Below are 21,177 nucleotides of genomic sequence, written 5' to 3' on the forward strand. Positions count from 1 at the left end.
TGACTGAAAAAACTGTACACTATTCTAGGAGATCTATCTGTTCAATGAAGTGAGCTTATCTTTAAGAAGCATCCCAATGGGATATTTGGAACTGCAAATTACCTAAAGTTAAAAGAGCAATAGCTTTGCTTGTAGACTTCTTTTCTTAACTAGTACCAGAAAAGATGGGCAGGGGTGGGAGAGAGGGAAAAGAAAGCATAGAGATTTTTGTATCATTTTCAATTTCTGAACCCAAGGAATAAAAGTTTGTGTCTTAACACAGGGTAAGATGGGCTGATATTTGCTTTCTCAAGTATATATGTTATTCCTATAGATGACTTGGTAATTGTACTCTGGAGGTCTCCACTAGAAGTTATCATATCACTTGTACGCCTATAATATGCACCACCTGCCTTGTAAACACTATTGGCAGTGCTTGCAGCTTACCATATCATTAAAATGCCATGATCTAGTTATCAAATATGATATCTGGATGCTTGAAATTCATTTTTAATGATTGGAAATGCACTGACCACCTTCCACCAATAAATATTGCCCCAATAAACACAATGCATAAACTTAGATCCTTGAAGAGTTCTTTAAACATTTTACTTGGGCTGGAGTTCTGGATATAATTCCTTAGATCTTTTTTTTTTTCCTGGATGATAGACATTTGGGAATTTTGTTTATGGCCTCACTAACAAATTTTATTTGCCTTGTATAGATAAATTATGAGACCATATCTGTATTTTGCTACAGTAACAACCTCAATATGTCAATGGCTTACACAAATACATCTATCTTGCTCATGCAGGAGGGCTGTGGGTTGGCTACAGTTCTTCTCCACCCATCTCCATTGGCCAGAGTATGTCACACGATCAAGCTCAATGTCATGAATCAGGCATGCATACCAGAGGCAGGGGCAAATCACACACCACAAGAAGAGGAATGTAGAATTCTATTACAGGGAGGGAATGAATTGTGGTGAACAATAATCTAATATAACACAGTTTCACAGTTACTTTGGTCAATGATAGAAAAGGAAAAAAATACAATGTAAATTGGTGCTGATTAACAAAAAATTGTACTTTGAAGTAACATTAAATCTGACACATTCAGTGTAGTAAATACTTCAGGGCCCTAAGGAGGAAGTCAGGGGTCACCGAAAGTTTTTATTCCAGTTCTCCCAGTTGATTCACTATTTGCTTTTCCATCAGCTAAAGACTACGATCAACAGATAATGAACTTGCTCTTTAATAGCATAAAGTGTATCGTACTTCCCTTGTTCAAACAGTTTTGCAAGTTCTCTTCTGGACTTGCCTTCAAAAGTACAGTCTGTTTCTCATGAACAGTATCACTGGGAAAAAAATGTTTATTCTTGGAGGCTGAATTTGGATACTTGAAGAGTTAATTTGGCATCAAGTCTTATGAATCAGGTAAATGAATGGTCAACGTGAGTAACAGAGTTGGGGGTGGGCGAAAGCAAAGTGCCAGCATAAAGCAATTAGCAGACTTCTTGAGTAGCTTGCATACTGGTTCTGAAGGTAATTTCAAACGAGCAGTTTCAAAACTATTTTCAGCAGTGGTAGCATCATTAGTATATATACATAGTCTATTAAGGTGATACTTTAAAAAATAGAACTTACTGTGTCATGCAAGTTCTGATTTTTGTTGTTTTTGTTTTGTCTTTTAAATTCTCATTCTCTAATCTTCCCCGCATATACCTCCTAGTGATGATTTGTAATAAACAGATTTAGTATTTGTTTCCATTTTCCACAGCAAACCAACAAAGGTTATCTAAACTGCCAACAAAGATCCTGAGAATCTGAGGTGATCACTACATTATGTTTATTTCTATGGGGATACAAAGGCAGTTTTAGTCCTTGACCAATTTCATACATTTTCATGTTAGACATCATTTGTGAGTCCACCCAGTTACTTTAAGCTGATAGCCTCTTCAACACTAAGCAAAGAGAAACTAATCATCTTCATGCTTGTCCCAATGGAGATTCCGAATAAAATTAAGATGAGAGATGTTGAATTAAACTTTCCCTTTTGATAAAAAAAAATCCAAAGTACATCATGCAATGTGAGCCTCTGACAAAACAAATATTGTTCAATTATAGGTATATATGACTTTCTCTCCAATATCATACCTTCCCTAGTCATGGAAATTTCATGTAGGAATAAACTTTAGAGAGAAAATGCCTACAGCTCATAGCAGTGCACTGTAACACTGAGTTCCATTCTGAAAACTGACTTTCCTTCTGAAAATCAATGAGAGATTTTCAAGCGCTCATTGTATGAAAGAGTATTCAGAAACCTGATAGGGACAATAGTGGCAGTCCCTGGATTATGGTTCTGGGGGCCCTTAATAGGATAGGCTATTGTGAAATCTCTATCCTACTGGGCGGGGCCCAGCTGGAACTAACCCCCTTCTGCCAAGCCTGAACTTTAAATCTGCTGGCTTATCACCCTTCAGCATTATTTCCCTTTTCTTCCCGGCTACCTCCTCCCACTTTTTTGGAGGGGGTAGGAAGAGGGGTGATAAAAATGGGGAAATAGAGGAGCTCATGGTGGGAATCATTTGGCAAGGATATTAATAGTTCAGACCAGTCTGGGCAGCAGAGTTACCTCAAAGTCACTCTTTGTAAATTTGAATTCTTCCTGTACAGTCTGTAAAGTGGCATCTCTCACACCATCTAGCCCCTCTCAGGCAGTTCTGCTGTTGAAATTTCTGAGCTGTAGGAATGTTCTCCATTTCAGTGTGTTCACATTAAAATAAGTGCAGAAAGGAAAAATCTTCACTGGCTGCTTTGACAGAACTCAGAAATAAACTGCGCTGCCGCGTTCCTTTCTCCTGAGCGCTGAAATTCGTGGTAAAGCACCAGCTCGCGCGTTCCCAAAGAGATTTGCTTTCAAAGATCAGTATAGGAAAGGCTGATTGGGTCTCCTGAGGTAGCTCTCATCCTCTGACAACTCACCGAGCCCCTGCTGAATCTCGCTCTTCGTGTCTAATTACCTGCCTGATACCTGAGCCTTTCTCCCCGCAGCCCGACTCCGGGTGCGCAAACTCTCCCCCAAGGCGCGGCAGACACACAGCTGGGGGGCCGCCTTGGGCGGGGAGCGGCCCCCCATCTGCCTCTGGAAATCCACATTTTAGGGCCTTGTAGTCATTTCCTTGCTAGTGCGAGGAAAGTTTTTGTACAGTTTTATAAAAGGAGGCCAGAAGAGAACACCCTCCTCTTACTTCCTAATATATTATGTCCTCCCCTGCCGAGTCCGGGACTTAGTCTGGATTTGGTAACTGAAGTAATATAAATGTTAGCTAAGAAGTATTCCCGCAATGTGGTTCTAATTTAGGCCTGTTTTGAAGTCTAAAGGCCCAATATGTCTCGTAGATTCTTCGCTGGACATTAGCGCTAATGTAATTTGCGGAGGAGCGCAGGCCGCGATCTAGAAGGTGGCCCCGCCTTTGCGGATCAGGGCGCTTTCCCAGCGCCGGGGGACTCGTGCTTTCGCCGGTAGTTCCCCCCTCACCGCTTTTGATGTTGGGGGCTTTGCTCAGGAAATTGCCAGGGTTTGCAGATAAATGGAGCAAGGTAAGTGCTGTACCCTGTCACCACCCTCTCTCCTCTCCAGGCTCTGGAAGGAGGCAGCCCAGGGTGAATGCAGCCTTTTTCTGCAAGCTGTTTGCACTTTACTTCAATAACATATCTCTCCGAACACTGGCTTGATTTGCGAAGACACGCGTGCATTTTCGGAGTTGGGCTGACGCAACCCCCTTCCTGCGCCCGCCCCCCACCCGCCTCCCAGCGCTGCGCTCACACCCCTCCCGAGCCCCCGGCTGCATCCGGGTAATGAGCATCCCCCTGGAACCGCCTGCCCTTTATCTTGCTGGGGGGACCCGCACCTTTTGAACTGCCATCTGTAGATTGTGTTGGTGCACTGACTTGTTAACTGTGCCATGCTGTGAAGGAAATGGCATGATTTAGATCAAGTGCTCAGGACGGCTGTTCATAAGAAACACTTGAGCCAAGCTGTTGCTGCTCAGAAAGTGCCCTGGGGAGAGGGGTTCCGTTTCGGGTCACGGTCCTGCCTTGTATGAGGGCAGGCGCAAAGCGCTGCAACCCCCGACTTCGCTGGGGCTGGAGGGAGGGGGTGAAGAGAAACATTATGAAACCATAGAAGCGAGGCTGCCAAATTAACTTCTCACCCTTTCAATCACACTCCAGAGGATAAAAGCCTAACATTTCTGCCTCAGAAACAGGCTCGGTTTACACCAAACAAGTTATTTCTCTAATTTATCAGCCCGGCCAGCTATCCTTCTAATTACTAAAAACCTCTGCTCTTTATGAAGCCACTTTCATAGGTGTACAATGAACAGAGAGCTAGGAAATGGGTGTTGGAAAGTTTCAGTGGACAGCACTGCCAAGACTTTTTATCACAATAATTAAAAAACAGAAATTTTCTGGTTTCAGTGGTCTCGTGTCCATGAAAATGGTTTTCCTCGTTCCAAGGGGCAAAAATAAAATTGAGGAACCACAAGTTCAGGTAAGCACAGATCCTTACATCTTCACTTCTAAATTGCAAATTTCTGTAAATAAAGTTTAATTAGGAAGACAAAAGTAAAACTGAGAAAGAGCGAGAGGAGAGGGGAACCCTTCGACTTAATTCATCAACTCCCAAGCTAATACCAAGGGCACTGATTTGTCCATTATATGGAAATAGATGATTAGGGTCATTCTCTAAGACAAATTTACTTTTCTGCACACTCTAAATCTGTTTAGTCACTTTAAAGGTGTCAATTATTGGAACAGGCTAAGACTATGAATTTCTTAGTAATAGCTTTAATAACATTTTGAAATGAAAAGCAGATACCTTGAAGTCAGCCTGCTTTGAAAAGACATATGAGCAGCTCTGGTTTTAATTTGTGTAGCATTCTACATCTGGAATCCCTTATAATTAAAACTAAAAACTGAACTACTACTTCCACCTGTCAAATGATGAAAAGATGAATGCACTAATAAGTTACTAAATAGCCCAACATGATAGAGTTTACATTCTCATTCTATACAGTAAAACAGAATTTTGGACAGGAGGCTAAAGGTCTTCGGTCATTACTAATAACACGCTTTCAGTATCAACCGGTATGTGCCGCTGCAGCTCCTGACGGGGTCTTTTTTACATTAAGAGCTCATTTTCACAAGTCTTTGTTTTAAAAGCAAATAATGATTTCAGAAAGAATATGCATAACACAGAAACTGAGATGTACTTTTCATCCTACATTTGGGAGTTTCCTCATTCTTGAAACCCTTTTAATACCTTCCTATAATAATTGCATACAGTTGTCCAAAACTCCAGTATTTACAAATATTTCTCGAGCACGCGCGGTGTGCGTGGCTTGGTGCTCAGCACTGAGGATACGATGCTGAACGAGATACATCTTGGTAAGTAACTTACAAGTTAGAAAACTTGCAGTTATTGCTTCAGAAGGACAAAAACCACATTTTTGCCTACAATATGATAAGAAAAATTTTCTATAGCTTTTGCTGTGCCTACAATTAAAGCAACAATGGTCATTAAAAAGCCCTCAGACTGTCACTGGTGATCTGAAGGTTAATTATTTAAAAATGTAAATCCTGACTTGTAATTCCTATTGAAGCTGTTTGGAACGCTCCCCCTGCAGAGGTCGAGCTGTGTGGGCGGCCCCTAAAGACTCATTTTTCTTATTACACAGTCTTGCTTCTCTGTCGTGAAATAAAAATGGAAATATCACATTTTGAAAAGAGCATTGATTCTCCTAGAAAAAATGCCCGGGGTCTTCCACAGGGTAGGTGCTCATGGAGGTAGTCCTGATTATTCTGTTCAGCACAGGAATTGCCGTTGGCACCAGACAACAGAAAGAAGGCAAGACCTGGAGGCAGCCATAATTACAATGAACGGAATTCTCCCCCTGGGAGCGTATCCCCAGGATGAGAATTCCAGCCTATTTTAACTCTTTTAGGGGCCATTGGGGACTCCATTAAATTATTGCTTTAGTGTCCCTTTCTATACATGGCTACTTTCCATTCGAGAAAAAGTAGGATTTGGCTGCCACACATGCTCTGTACTTATGCAGAGGTCACAACGGGCTGCCCAAAGGTTTAATCTAGCCTGAAGACATGATCGTGTGGCCAGCATATTGTTCTAAAAACCAGGAGATTCACAGCATCATTATTCACAATGGCCAAAAGTTGGAAGCAATCCAAGTGTCCACAGATAGATGAATGGATAAACAAAGTGTAATATATATATATATATATACATATACACACAATGGAATATTGTTCAGCCTTCAAAAGGAAGGAAATTCTAACATATCTACAACATGGATGATCCTGGACATTATTATGTTAAGTGAAATAAGCCAGTCATAAAAGGACAATATTGTATGAATCCACATCTGTGAGGTTTCTAGAGCAGTCAAAATCATAAGACAGAAAGTTGAATGGTGGTTACCAAGGGATGGGGAGGAGGCTGTAATGTGTAGAGTTTCAATTTGGGAAGATGAAAAATGTTCTAGACATGGATTCACAACAATGTGGATATACTTGATGCCACTGAAAGTACACTTCAAACGGTGGAAATGGTAGATTTTATGTTTTGTATATTTTGCCATGATATAAAAAAATTCAAGATATTTTACATTACAATAGAGATTTCCAATGTATCTAGAAACAAAGAAAATGAAGTAACTTTTAAAGCTAACCAGCATACCTGAATGATAATAGAGATTGAAACTGAGTAGCCCTGGCACCCTTGAATGTGTACTTCTGGTCTCCTGGGCCCCTACTCCTCCCTCTGGTTTTCCACCCATTCTGCTTCATCCATATCAGCTCCATACCAGGCCCCTGCAGGCTTCTTATGCTCTCAGGGTCCCTGTGGATAGCTGTCACATACGTGAGCTCGTAGATAGACATACACCTTTCAAAGACTTACCTGGTATCAGATTTTAACCTACAACACTACAATTAACAGAGTCTATCTCAGGCACAGATGAGGTGAGATGAGAGGGTCTCCATGAACCCTTGAAACCCTCCTCTACCTACCCACCTTGGGGACAGGACAGTGGATGCTACACTGGAGACCACCTAAGCCATGCTTCCTTCCTTACTCGACAGTTGTAAGCTTCTAGCTTACAAAAGAACTAGAAGCACTTTTCAGGATCAGGAGATGTTTCACACTACCCATTTTTCTGATATTGACTTTATATACATTTATTACAGATTTTAACTTTGAGTCAAGGAGCAATGAATTTAAGAATCTTTATTGAAGTCTGGATTATCCGCAAACTGTGAACTTTTCTTCTAAGCAATTGACTGTCTAAGGGCCTTTTCCCCTTAAATGCTACTGTCAAATGAGCATTTTAAAACATTTATCAAAAACCAATGACTGCAAACTTCAATCTGTACATTCCATACAAAGTAAACCCCGGTCTAGTGCTGATGCATAAATGATGTGTTGGTTTAATCTATTTTTCACAGGGGGTGTCTGAGAGTAGGAAAATTAAAAACAGGTAGAATGGACTATTATTACTGTCCCATAGTGTGCTTTTTTACATGAGGTCTGGATTAAGATAACATCTGGTCTATATTTCTTGAACTATTTCCCTTTTATCACAAGAAAAATCGGCAACCCATCTCACAACTGCTCTTAATTTAGATCTAAATATCACTGATGAAACATTGTACAACATGCTGTTATCTATTAAAATGATTTCCCTGAAGGAACAGTTGATACTTTTATATATTCCAGCAAAGCTAATCATGCCAGGCCTCCTTAGTAGGACTTACCTTATAATCATATGTTCAAATGTTCCACCTAAATCATTGCTCTGGTACCAAACGAGTCTTATTCTGAGATTGATTTCACTACTTTGTTAAATACAGTGCCCAGGTCTGAGAATCATAGGACAACAGAGATTCCTTTAGGAGTACACAATTTTACTCTGAAGTCCACAAGCCGTTGTTGCCCCTGCAGCCTGCACTATGGGCTTTCCAGAGCCCCTTGCAAGGGGAAGGCAGTAAGCTGTTTTCAGCACTTTTCAGAGTACAAATGCTACACATGTAGTATATTGATTTCACAGAATAAAAACTTCTAGGTTCTTTTTTCCCCCTGAATTGTATAACCTATATCCACAGATAATAAATCAGGAAAGTATTTTCTCTAAAACTATTTTGCATACCTGTGGTATACATTCATTTTATTCATTTTAAACTACATCAAGACTCAGAATCACAGAAGGTAAATCTATGTATTAACCAGTTACATGGAAAATTACTTTCTCCATCTCCCACCTTTAATTTGGTAATATCATGTGTTCCCGATTTAAAAAAAAAAAAAATACAGAAACCAAAAATAATGGGGGTTTAAGAACCTCAACTAGAAATAATTTTGTATAACTGTGAAAATATGAGAATGTTCAATGTAGTAAATGGAATTAGAAATGTATTAAACATAGACTATAAAAAATTAGAAACAATAAAAATGCTTATAAATAGGTGATTGATTAAATGAATTATGTTACATGTACAATATGAAATATTTTACAGCCATTAAATAAGGATAAAGAGTATTTTTATGTTCTAAGGAAGAATCTTCATGAGATATTAAGAACAACACAAGATGAATAGCATGTTATCACTTTTTGTTGTCCTTTAAAAAGAAAAAAGAAAGATAGACATATATGTTGATGTGTATGTAGAAGAGATCTAGGAGAATTCACATCAAACTCTTTTCAGTGATTAACCACTACAAAAAAGGAAAGAGAAAAGCATTTAAATTCATAAACTCTTGTGGGTTTTCTAGGCTTTCTTAACACATATATATTACTTTGTAAATTTTTTTAAAAAGTAAAAATGCATTAAAAAAAAACAAATAGAACAGAGATCAATTCGCCATTCCCTTTCAAGAAAATTATAAGAAGGGAGGGGGGCTAGAGGGGGAGGCTGGGTGCCTGCAGAATAGAGCAAGAGGAATGCGATTGACAGGCATCCTGTCATCTTGTATTTTTTGGAGGGAATTCTGAGAATAAAAAGCCTTTGGAAGTTATCAGCGGTCAGGCTGGAGCCATTCATTTTTCACCTGCCTGTGTTTGTTGTCTGGCAGCCAGTCAAGGGTGCTATTAGCAGAATTAAGATCCAGAAGAAAAGATTATCCCGTAGAAGGCGAGATAAGGGGCTGGAAAGTGTGGCTGGTTATCAATATCACAATACCAAACAGGTCAGAAAGGATTCCGTATAGATTTCACTTAAAGCAGGTAATCTCTGCAAAAATAATGGAGTGACTGTTCTTCTGAAACACTTCAGTACTGCAACATACTGCAGTTCATTTAAGATAAAGCAGCAGTTTTACCAAGAGTCCCACAACTGCATTCAGCTGGAGAGTGGATAATAAAATGCTGCAACAACGTTCTTTTATTCTCCCTTATTCAGTAACCCTCGGTAATGAAACAACCTTCCATCTCGCTCCCAGATCATTTTTAATATTTTGAATGGTATACTTTCATTCACTTTTCTTTCCTTCTCGCTGAGGAAAGATCTAAATGGAATTCCATCGTACAATTTGATATAAGAAACAGGAGGAATGATTGTAACATTCTTTAAGTATTTAATTGTTAGGAGATTTTTTTAAATCGCCAGTAGGACTGTAGATTGAGTGCAGCAACGCTTGTCTAGGGAGTCTTTGCCACTCTGGTACTGAAACATGTGTTTTCAAACAATGAATTGGAATGGTGAAGGTTTTGAGTTCATGTCAGCACTGCAATTTACAAGAGTTCACATACAGCATGAACTTACATAGCATTTCACCATGTTGTCTATGAATCATTCAATTTTAAGCTCTGCAGCATATGGACAATTGCAAAATGTAAAGAGGTAAGAAAACACATTTGGTATTCTCATTTTATACACTTCATATTGGAAATAAATGGCTTTGTTCTTCCGTTTTTCATCTAAATGATAAAGCCTCTTTCATTTTATTTCTCTTTTCTTTATAGCAATTTTAAGTAAATAGAGATGAACTTGTTGAGCTAAGTAATTTTTCAATGTACAGACCTTTGTATTATTTGTACACTGAGGGAGGGATCAGCAATCAACAGGTTATTTACTTTGAGTTGTCATCCCAGTAGTAATAGATAGATCGACAATGGTTCATCCATTTAATACTTGATCAATAAAACAGATTCCCAAGACGCCGCAGTTAAGGGAAGTGACTAACTATTGACAGGATAGAAAGAATGAAGACTGTGATGCTGCATCACCCATTGAGGAAACTAAGCACCCACTTAATGACCCAGAAGCTATCAATTTATCAATGGAAAAAACAAAACCAACATACATAATAAAAATGGGCTTTGATATTTCTTCATAGTCGTAAAATTGAGTCTGCTACAGCAGTACATGAAAATGCCCTCATTTCAGCAATAACTTTCCAAAGCCTATCAATGTCTTATTGTTAGTATGACTGAGACTAAAAGGACACAAAATGTTTTTATTCTTTTTCTCTACTTTTTTAACTGCACCCTCAGAAATGACATTACCAAGTAGAAAAACTTTGGTCATTGAACATTAAAATCCAGTTTTAAACAGTTTTTAGTTACATAAGCAATATATAAAAACATTTTGATTTTTGTAAAGTGTCAACAATATAAAAGCATACAGACTAAAAGCAAAAACCTTCCCTAAACAACTCCACCCTCTCCCCGCAAATAGACGTCACACCTCCCTCCTCAGTAGTAATAATGGTTAGCAATGTGGAGAATATTTTATAGACTTTTTTTCCATGTGTTTACAAACATATATGTATATAGACACATATGTAATGACAGAGGGTTTTTGTAATTAATGGGATTATACTATGTGTATTGTTTTGTAGGTTGCTTTACTTCCTTTAACAATTTGTCTCAGATGTCTCAATTTGTCTCATTCCAGATGAGTATATATAGACCAGAAGTTGCAAACTCATAGCCCACAGTTCACAAATCCTTTTACATTTTTAAAATTGTTTTCAACATAAGAAGCCCATGTTTCCCATTTTTTTTTAAAAATGAAAAGATCCAGCAACATTGTACCCAATTCTCAGCAGGACCACTCAGAACCAGGAGTTCCTCTGGCGGGACCCATACTCTAAGAAAACCATCAGCTCCTGCAGTTTCCAGCCCCACATCCAGCCTGGCCCTGCAGAGCTCCAGGTCTTCTACCCCTGAGTAGATATACCTACCTTATTCTTATAAAAGGCTATATAACATTTCATAATGCAGATGCGCCATAATTAACTATTTCCCTACTTGAATTTTTAAAGTTCAAGCTTTCGTGTTACATTTTGTAGAATAGAGCCAAATTCCATATTCAGAAGGGAACACACCCTTTTTTTAACGGCCATTTTATTTTTTCCTACAGTTTGTGAACAACCTGCATTCATAACTGACAATTCCTTCCAAAACTTTACGAAAATATAAAGATTTGTCCTATATTTTTTCTTTTGAAAAAAACGATACTGCAACTGAGCGACCAGAGGCCCTGGGAAGAGGAAGCTCATTGGAATGTATTCGATACATTAGTTAAATCAGGATTTTTCTCTTTAAAATAAAATATGTCTCTGGCTTAAAAGTGACAAAGACCTGCTGAATAATTAAGGTATTCTCTGGTATCTTTCATCAGCTCTATCTGTACTCATTCTCCTTTCCTCCTCTCTATACCCCTGGCTCAAAAAAATCTCTGAGAACATATAAAGTTCCCATCATGGGGGTTTGCAACTGTGAAAATGGGACAGCAATCCAAAAAGTTCAAAAGTTATTTCTCCAAAGGAATGCAGTTCATATGAATAAAGCTGACAGACTACTAATAAGAGGGGCCAAATCACAGTTACGATTTAGTAACTATAGTATACACTCGAGCCAAAAATCAAAGCCCATGCAAAAGTGGAAAGAAATTAGAATTTCTTTTTTTTAAAAAGTCTATCAGTCCAAATAAGAAACACACATGGAGTGACGCAATTGCTATTCTCAGAGGAACAGACTTTTTGCCTATGTAATTTGATGTGAGGTGAGAGTTAGGCTCAAGTAAAAAGTAGACACTGAGACAAGATTTACCTACTTCCCATGTTTTTTTTTTTTTTTTTTTTCCTATTCAAATTATCAAAAAATGCCCGTGTGCAATTTTTTCTAATGGACTACAGAAAATACAGAAGTAGAGAAATTTTACATAATGTTGTCATAAGGGCCATATTTATGTAGGACATATTACTTAGAAATAAACCAAAGTCTAATAATAGCCTGTTTTATCTGTCTTCCCAATCAAAATTAAACTTAATGATTCTTCACCTTCAGGTTTGAGACTTTGAAATACACGTATGTATTTATTGAATCTCTTCTATGTGCTGAGGTATAAAGAATAGTCACCTTTGATTATTTTCAATAGACAATAACCAATCTGAAAGCCATACAGAATGCCGCAAATATAGCATTTTTGAAACAAACTATTTTAAACTAAAATTGCATGTCTAATTTGAAATAAATGATCCATGCATTATTTGGTCACTTTACTGGTTATTTGACCTATTAAGATATTTCCCAGGTAAACTAAAATTAAAACTTTAGGTTTTACACAAAGGGCATCTTGTACTTCTCACGGGAACTGAGATTATGACACTGGTTAGATCATTCGGACTCCAGTTAATTTAAGAAGCGCCCAGTTCAGGCGTGTTTAGAACACTCCAGTCTCCTTAAAAGAGTAACAGAAATGCTTGCAATTCCTTGCAATGGTCCCTTCCCCACCCTTTCAAATTACAGATAAACTAAAAGTCATCACTTTACACTATCTTTAAATAAATTCACATAATATCTGCTCCTTTCCTACTATTACTATCAAACAGGTCTCCATAATGTTTTTTGAAAATTACAACCCCTGTGATATTTCAATAGTGGCAAAGCTAAGAAAACTGGAGGCAAAATAAAGTCCCAGAGGGCAATGCAGTATTTGAGACTAAGGTGAAATATAGCAGATTCCCAGGTCTACTCAGGCCTAGCAAAGCCGTGCCTGCTGGGTGTCCTAAGCTGCCCTTTTAGTCACCATGCAGAAAAGTCTAAGGCTAATAACCTTACCACAGAAAAGTCATGCAAATATGGATGCCTGCATATACCAAGTATTGTTTTAGAGACTTAAGGTAAGACATGAAGCTCAAGGTGTAGTATCTGAACAGCCTGATGAAACTATAATTACAAGGCATGCCTTGAAGCCAGTGCCAAAATAGAGATATTGTGCAAAAGAGAGCACAGAGCAGGGACTAACTGCTTTAGATGGAGAAGTAGGGAATAGTCAAGAAAAGCAACCAGACATGGTATATTATGATAAGGGCAAGAACTGCTCCCTTTTTGTCCAGTTGGTGTGGTTTCTTATCCACTGGCTATCTGTTTGATTCCTGGCAGAGGTCTGCAGGTTGATCTCTCAGAGTTCTCACAAAGGCATAAATCATCTCCTGGCTTTTAGAGGATCCACTTGCATTCTCAAGCTACCTGCCAATGATTCCACTATTGGAGAAAACTAATGATTTCTCTTCCTACCCTTCAGGCCATGGTAGAAACAGTAGGAGATGATGAATGGACCCCAAAGTGCTCTGCTTGCATATTGTCCAGAAACACCTGAACATTTTTGTGCCTATTTTTACTTTAACCTCAAAGAGCACGTGCACGTAGGTAAGTGTCAGAGTCTTATGATAAAAGAAGGAACACAGAACTATGTTCAGATGGGTGCTATGTCCCTTTTGAATGCTGCTATCTGGTACCTGGATTCAGTCAAATTAAACAGCCTTGAATTCACAAATATATCTCCTCAAGACGTAGCCCAAGAAATCTCTGCATAATTTCCCATTGAGCTTTTCTGACTATACAATACATATCCAAGATCTGTGTTAAGGAATAATAGTAGACAAAGTGGCCCATTTCATGTTACCAAAGAAGCAGCCTGTATTAATTACAGGAAAATCTCAACAGATGGACATCTGCAGAACTATGAATTCTCTACTCAATCCCAGCTTTAAACTTCCACACACAACTTTTACTGTATTTAAAACACTGCCGTGTCTGTCCCTTTTAAAACATGTTAAGTAGGAGAAACTAAGAGTTTCTAGAAATAATGACGCAGAAGATAAGACCATTGTACCTCAAAATGCGAATCTATAAATAATGAGGTACTTTCTTTTTTTCCTATCAAGTGGTTAAGAATTTAGAAAGAAATAATAATCAGTATACACAAGCATGGAGAGAAACCGACACATACATACAATACGAGTAAGAATGCAATTTGGTTCAACCTTTTGGAGGCAATTTGGCAATATGTGTCAAAACGTGTACATCATTTGAACTACCAGTTCAGTTTCTAGGAATTTATGCTGAGAACCTAACCAGAGATGAATCCGGGGATTTACACATAAGGAACATGCACTTTTAATATACCTAAAAAGCAATTAAATGTACTACATTAGGGATTAGCTAAACAAAGTGTGGTACATGTCTATATCAGAGCATTGTCACATTTTTAAAGGGTATTTAACAAAACAAATTATTTGTGATATGATATGGTGGGAAATTGAAAATTATAAAACAGCAAGTACAATTACATTTTTTCAATACACACAAGTGTACTCATGTAAATATATCCAAGCACAACAAATAGCTCGAACATCCATACTAAAATATTAGATGCATATCATATCATCTGTGATGATATGATATATACATATTAGTTTAAAAAAATCAGACCTCAGGTTTTAAGGGAGAAAACAAAGCCAAATTCTGAAAATAGCAAAGTTGAGAATTTAAATGTGTATGTACATCATGTCAAGTACTTCGCGGTATAAACAGTCTGATTCCTTAAATCAAGTTTATTCTACACTATAAAATAGAGTATAAGTGCCAACGCACAAGGCCTCAAAATTAAAAGGCTATTTCTACTTTCTCCCTTTCCACAGGACAAAAGACTCACCTTGCTAACAGAACACACTTATGTGACACAAGATTAATATTGTGTTGGCAAGAGGCAGTTGCTTTTATGCTTCCAGAACCCTGCTGGATGAAGTTAACACCTTTTGTCCATCCCAGCCCTAAATATCAGCTGCCGAGTTCTAAGGTAAGCACAATGCGATTTCTATGGCAACTGCTGGCCAGTATAGGCTTCTACTGAAGGTGAAACCCAAAGAAATGACTAATTAGCAAGAGTCTAAGACCAATTTCTGAATAATAAGAGTCTGATTCAGATATGCCAAGAAAGAAATATTACACATGAGTGTTTGTTTTCTTTGCACTTCTTTTAAAAGCACAGTGATACACTATTTCCCATTACACTTCCCTTGCAGACTTACAAAATTGCGGTTACATTGCCAGATTTGAACATGAGAGGAGAAACAGTGCAGTGGGTATATAAACAGATATTCAAAGATTATGGTGTGATCAAAGTACCAAAATATGGAGAAAGCTGCTGGAAATACCCACCCAGACACTATCTGCCCAAAACTTGGTAACAGGAGGTGGATGATAGTAGTTACTTAGCAGCTATTGTTACAAAAACAAAAACCTGTTTCTTGCACATTTCATCCTTGATTCTTGACAAAGAGAAGTGCCACAAACACTTGACTCTGCTGGAGGTGGGATTAAAATGGAGTGTCAACTTTATCTTTTCAATGTCCTGCTGCAGATAAACCAGGCACTTCTGGTTATGTGGGCATCAGTTCTTTTTTCTACAGGGGAAAAGTAACCTTCACAAAACAACTTCCTATGTGTCAGCTCTTTTTAGTAAAATTTCCCATAATTAATAACTATTTGAATGGAAAAAAAAATTATAAAGAAGGTGATCTTGAAATTCCAGCATATACCTACTTCTCTTGGAGAAGGTCATAGGTGTTATGTTTAGTAAAGAGACCAGAGCGGAAGTGGGTGGATTACCCCAGGGAAGCCAGTCTTCCTTTGGGCCTGAGAGAAAGAACTGGGGATGTGATCTACTGGTCCCCTTCCTTGCTACTCATTGACCTCTTTCCGCCTCTTTCCAAGTAGAATTCCAAATCCAAAATTTAGTATGACTTTTCTGTTCAGAACCTCTTCTTCAACCGAGAAACCAGCTGATGCTCAGCCAGAACTGCAAAACTGTCCAGGAAAGTTCAGTCCAACATATAAGTCTCCCATTTTATATACTTTCTGAAGTAAATCTTACACGTAACTGAGTTATAAAACTTTGTTATTTGGGGCATCCTAAGTCTTAAACAACGGGTGGCAAACAAGGATCTGCTATCACCTGAACTACCACAAAATTTAATACTAAACTGGACCAATTTCTGAATAATCCCTTATAAATAGTAAAATATACTTTAAAATATGAAACAAAAATAGCAAATTAAAAAAGTGTTCCTGGGACTCTGTAAGACTCCTAGTTAAGTGTTTCTCAAAGGATGAAGCAATCTGCAGGTAGATTCTTCACTAGAAAAATGTCAGCTTTAACCCAAAACTTCACCCCAGACTTCACACATTCCAAATTTCCTTTGCACAAGCAGAAATGAGGAAAACTAGTCCATGTAATTACAGAGGAAGGAAATCTGGTATAAACGTGTCCATATATCTCCAGTAACAGCGCCTCAACACAATGATGGTGAGGAAGTGTATATTAATATTTTCAATGCTCCTACAAAGTCACAGGTAGAAAAAAAAATGCTCCTTTACACAACCCATAGATGAAGTTTCCAAGGGATCAAGATCAAAGCTTTTTTAGTTTTAATAGATACAGCAGGATGCACACCCCCCCACCCCCCCACACACACACACATCACCAAAGGGTTTCACAATTGCTCTCTATTTATGCATTCATCAAGCATTCATTGAGCATCTAATGTATACCTGTAAGAGTATTAAGCATTACAATTAAACAGTGTATCAATGATGATTTGGGGTTACAAACAACAGAATCCACTCTGGGAAGTTTAAACGGAAAAAGAAATTCAACGGTACTTATTAGGTAGCTCAGGACTTGCCAGGAGGACCAGAGTGCCAAACCCTGAAGCTACACAGCCAGAAATGATGCTGAACCACAGCATGGGGGCTTCTCTAAGAAAAACACTACTGCACTGATACTCAGTACCTAAGACCCTTAGGACTGGAGGCAGAGACTCGGCCACTGTTGCCTCCCCCACAACTCCACCTCATTCTTAGCAGAAGACTGGTTCCCTCCCACGTAGCCATCTCCTCCCGTAGCTCACTTCCAAATGCACCTTGCATGGGTCATGTCACAGAGCCCAGGTCACAGGCTTTCTCCCCGGCCACAGAATCCAAGATATGCATTATCTGGCTTCTATCTTGGAAAGGTAGCTCTCATAATATGTGAAATCACCAAAAGGTTGGGTGACCGCAAATATTCACTGTAAAACATGACACTCTCTGCCAATATGGAGCATTCAGTCTGTATAATAGTACCTGTACACAACAAACAAAAAAATTCTGTATGTAGTGATTACCAAGCATCATGCAGACTTTTCTACATATAATTTAATAAAACTACTTATGTTAAATAATATATAAGTTTTATCTGGCTTGAGAGTTTCAGAGGGTCATCTTCTCTGCCTTTTTTCATAGTTTCATATTTAACATGAATCAGTTGCGTCACTTGGCTATGGGGTAATTATGACAACAAGAAAGCCAATTATATTTTAAAACATGGATTACGTACTTACGTGCTAGATTCTGGGCATTTGTAGGTGGTATTGTAACAGAGGAAATGGACTTCTGGATTCAAATACCAGCTCTACCATTACTAAGGGGGGGTGTCGTTGAGCAGGCTACTTCCTTACATCTTAGTCTCTTATTCTGCTGAACCTACTGCATAGAATTGTTTTGGAAGATTAAAAAGAAACAAGCCTGTGAAAGACTGTACAGTGCTTAGCACTGTTATAGGTTATCCAACCATTTTTCAGTCCTCAGCATGACATTATACACCGACATGATGCTCCCCATCGGAATTGTTGAAGACTCTACAGTTCAGAGAGCTGAAGTCACTTACCAAGGTAACAACCGGGCCAGTGTGGAGATTTGAACCCAGAGTTTTCTAGTGTCACGCCTGGCCTTTTCCCATGACACCAACCTGCCATTACAAACAAAAACTCATAATGAATCATATAGGTTCTCAGAAAATCTTCCCTGTCCTACTAAGCAAAGTTGTATTTTTCTCCATTTGCTAGAGAGAAAAAAAAAAAGTGTAGAAGCCCAATAAAGGAATGTTATTTCCCCAGAGTCTTTAGAACCCCAAATATTTAGGACCAGAAGGAAATTTAGAAGCCAGCCATTCTAGCCTCTTGGAACTTATTTCCACCTAGGGTCATTTCACTTTTCTTAAGGTTTACCCTGTTTCTCTTTGCTTCATTTGTCTTCTGTCATTATAGGCAGGACCTGGAGATGCCTTAAGGCAGCCACAAAAACTGAGTGTTACCCAGGCAAAATGCAAGAAGAGAGAACTTCACTGTTGCCCAACTGGTGGCATGTACAGCTACATTTCCCAGGGAGTATTCCCTGGAACACCGAGTTTGTCAAGATGCTAGTAGAGATTCCACAAAGAAAGTGTTCTTTGATCAAGTGAGTTTGGAAAGTGTGGGAGTAAACTAAGTTAAACAGGTTTGCTCAGAACTTTTAATGTGCTCATGAGCACAGCGAACCACAAAATGAGAATATGGTACGCAGTGTTGAATTTTTAACCCCAGAATCCTTTTATCCCCAAAGAATCTGGTAGGACTAGTGAGCCATAGGACACATTTGAGAAGCTCTGGGAGAGGTAAAGAATTTGTCATCAGAATACAAAGAAAAAGAGAGAATTCAAATGTCACAGGAAGCTTCCAGCACTACCCAAAGGGCTGACATGAATTCTGATGCTGTAGCTGGACACAGCTAATGTAGTTGCACAACCCATCAGATCATATGGCTTGATGCACTCAATATTAATATGGACAAAAATCGCCTCCATGCCCAACATGCAATCTTCTGATAGTATTTTGGCTTTCTCTGTAGCCATCCTACAGAGAAAAGTGCCAGACAAGCTGATATAAATGCCTGGTGCATTTGAGAGTTATAGTTCTCGTAAATTGATGCAAATATTCCATCTAGCGAGTAAGGGTGTCTAGTCAATTTGACAGATCATTTCTCAGTGTAAGTCAAACCATCATCACTTTGGTTGGTATAATCTCTTTCAAGTTTTGTGGGCATCGGCTAGTCTTCAAGAGTTCCTAGGAACTGACAAGATCTAGTTTCTAAACCTTTACATATTGAGAGCAGATAAACCCTGGGCCTTATTGTCTTCACTGAATTATGTGTCCTTGAGTCATAGCCTCGGCATCCTTTAGAGGGTTTTTCACTCTCCTTTAAGATTAAATATTAAGATCCCTTATGTGTTAGCTCTGCAGCCCCTGATTCTTAAAATAACATTAAAAAGCTTCAAAATGAAATGAAAACATAGCTTTCCTGATCTGCCTTACTTACCAATGAGCAGTTCTAGGGATCAGGTTTTGAAAGCATGCACCCAGCACAGTTCTCTTACTCTAACTGGCAAAGTTTCAACAAGCCAAAACCTAGGAACTCAGCAGTACCACAGAGAACAAGCATGCCTCTCTTATTCCCCAGGCATAAGATTCACCCAATCTTCCATCCTGAACTTGCCAAGCTACAAGTTGGAAAGTCCATGCCAGGAGCCAGCGCTGCACCAGCCAGTCGGCTCTCTCTGAGCACAGGGATGCCTGGATTGTGAATCTCTCCTGGAGAGGAGCCGGGGTGCTGGGGAGATCATTTTCATAAATATACTTACTTTCCTCCTTTGAACAGGCACACCTGTTTTCTCTACTAACTCTGCTGCTTCGGTCACTTATGCCCTAGGGAAAGCAGTTGTAAGAAATAGCAGATGCAGAATTTACACAGAGAGCATTCCATGCCTTCAGCTTACAAATTCTGCAGAAAACGACCCAAGTGGTGCAGGACTATTTTATGAACTGTGACCTCAAGCCGCTCATTGAAAATGCAGTTACTATCAAATTGTTCTTTGCAGGTTTCCATTTTTAAATGATGAACACATTTTGGGTTAGTTACACTTGAACCAGCCATATTTACCTGACAAAATTATTTGCAGAAGAAAATTACATTACGTAATATTACATTATTGCCTCCATTTTATAGATGGAGAAACTGACCCGCAAGCATCTTGCCCAAAATTTCTGCAAAATGACACAGAACAAATTAAGAGTGTTATCTATTGCAAATGACAAAATCTGTAAAGGAGGTTGATTAGAGGTGTGGAGTTTGCAGTGCATTCCCTCTTGGCCTGAGTCTCCTTTCAGATGGATTTGCCTGGTGAGGCTTGCATGAAATTGACCTCTGAGGATAGCGTCCAGCTTTCTGGTTATCATTAAATGTTATCATTAAAAATAGAAAAGTGCCCCCTGGCCATTTCTAGTTCAATGACTCAGGAATGGGGAGTAAGATTATATGATAAGTATCAAAGGGTAAATAATCCAAGCAAGAGTGAAAAATAAAAATCACAAATTGGAAATCCTTTTACTGAGCATCTGGCAGAAAGCATTCAAACAGGCAGAGATCCTGTACACATCAGACCAGGATCCTGGCTTGGGCAGGTGAGGAAAAATCCTCAAAGGACAAACTAAGGAAGGGACTGAAGTGGAGAAGAACAGGGGAGGAGCCACGTCTGCAGGCAAATGGATGAAGCAGGTACAGCTGTTGGATTGTTTTTAAGAAGACTTCTGCATTTAATAAACAATGCTATGAGCTTAGAAGAGTGTATCTTAATTTCTCTGAGTTTATTTCACAACAGAGAATTAAATTCAAGAAATACTTTTAATATGAAACCTGTCTTTCTCTGCATTAGTGGTCCCTCAACCTGGATATGCATAAGAAATCACGGGGGTAGCTTGTTAAAAATCAATTGATGACATCCTTTCTACTGATTTTGAATCTCCAGGAGGTGCTGCCCAGTAATTAGCAATTTGTTTTTTCAAAGATTGTCCAAGGTTTCTTGGTCACAAATGCCATTTGGGGACGTCCACCCTAGATATGCCATTTTCAGGGTTACCTGAAAAAACATGTGTAACTGTGGGATCTGGCTTGTACAGCCCATAGCACCTTGCTTT

At 38.7% G+C, this 21,177-nt stretch overlaps 1 long non-coding RNA gene across 1 annotated transcript; it reads left to right on the top strand.

Moving 5' to 3' along the window:
* The first annotated feature begins 3,039 nt into the window (after positions 1 to 3,039).
* On the top strand, positions 3,040 to 20,828 carry LOC109444450 (uncharacterized). The gene is made up of 6 exons (XR_002136860.3): positions 3,040 to 3,581; positions 4,461 to 4,533; positions 13,590 to 13,714; positions 14,989 to 15,146; positions 17,971 to 18,060; positions 18,436 to 20,828. It is a non-coding gene; the product is annotated as an uncharacterized LOC109444450 (long non-coding RNA).
* Positions 20,829 to 21,177: the final 349 nt, after the last annotated feature.

This window comes from Rhinolophus sinicus, chromosome 3 (genome assembly GCF_057876585.1).
Source record: "Rhinolophus sinicus isolate RSI-liver-muscle chromosome 3, RSI-T2T, whole genome shotgun sequence".
Classification (NCBI taxonomy): Eukaryota; Metazoa; Chordata; class Mammalia; order Chiroptera; family Rhinolophidae; genus Rhinolophus; species Rhinolophus sinicus.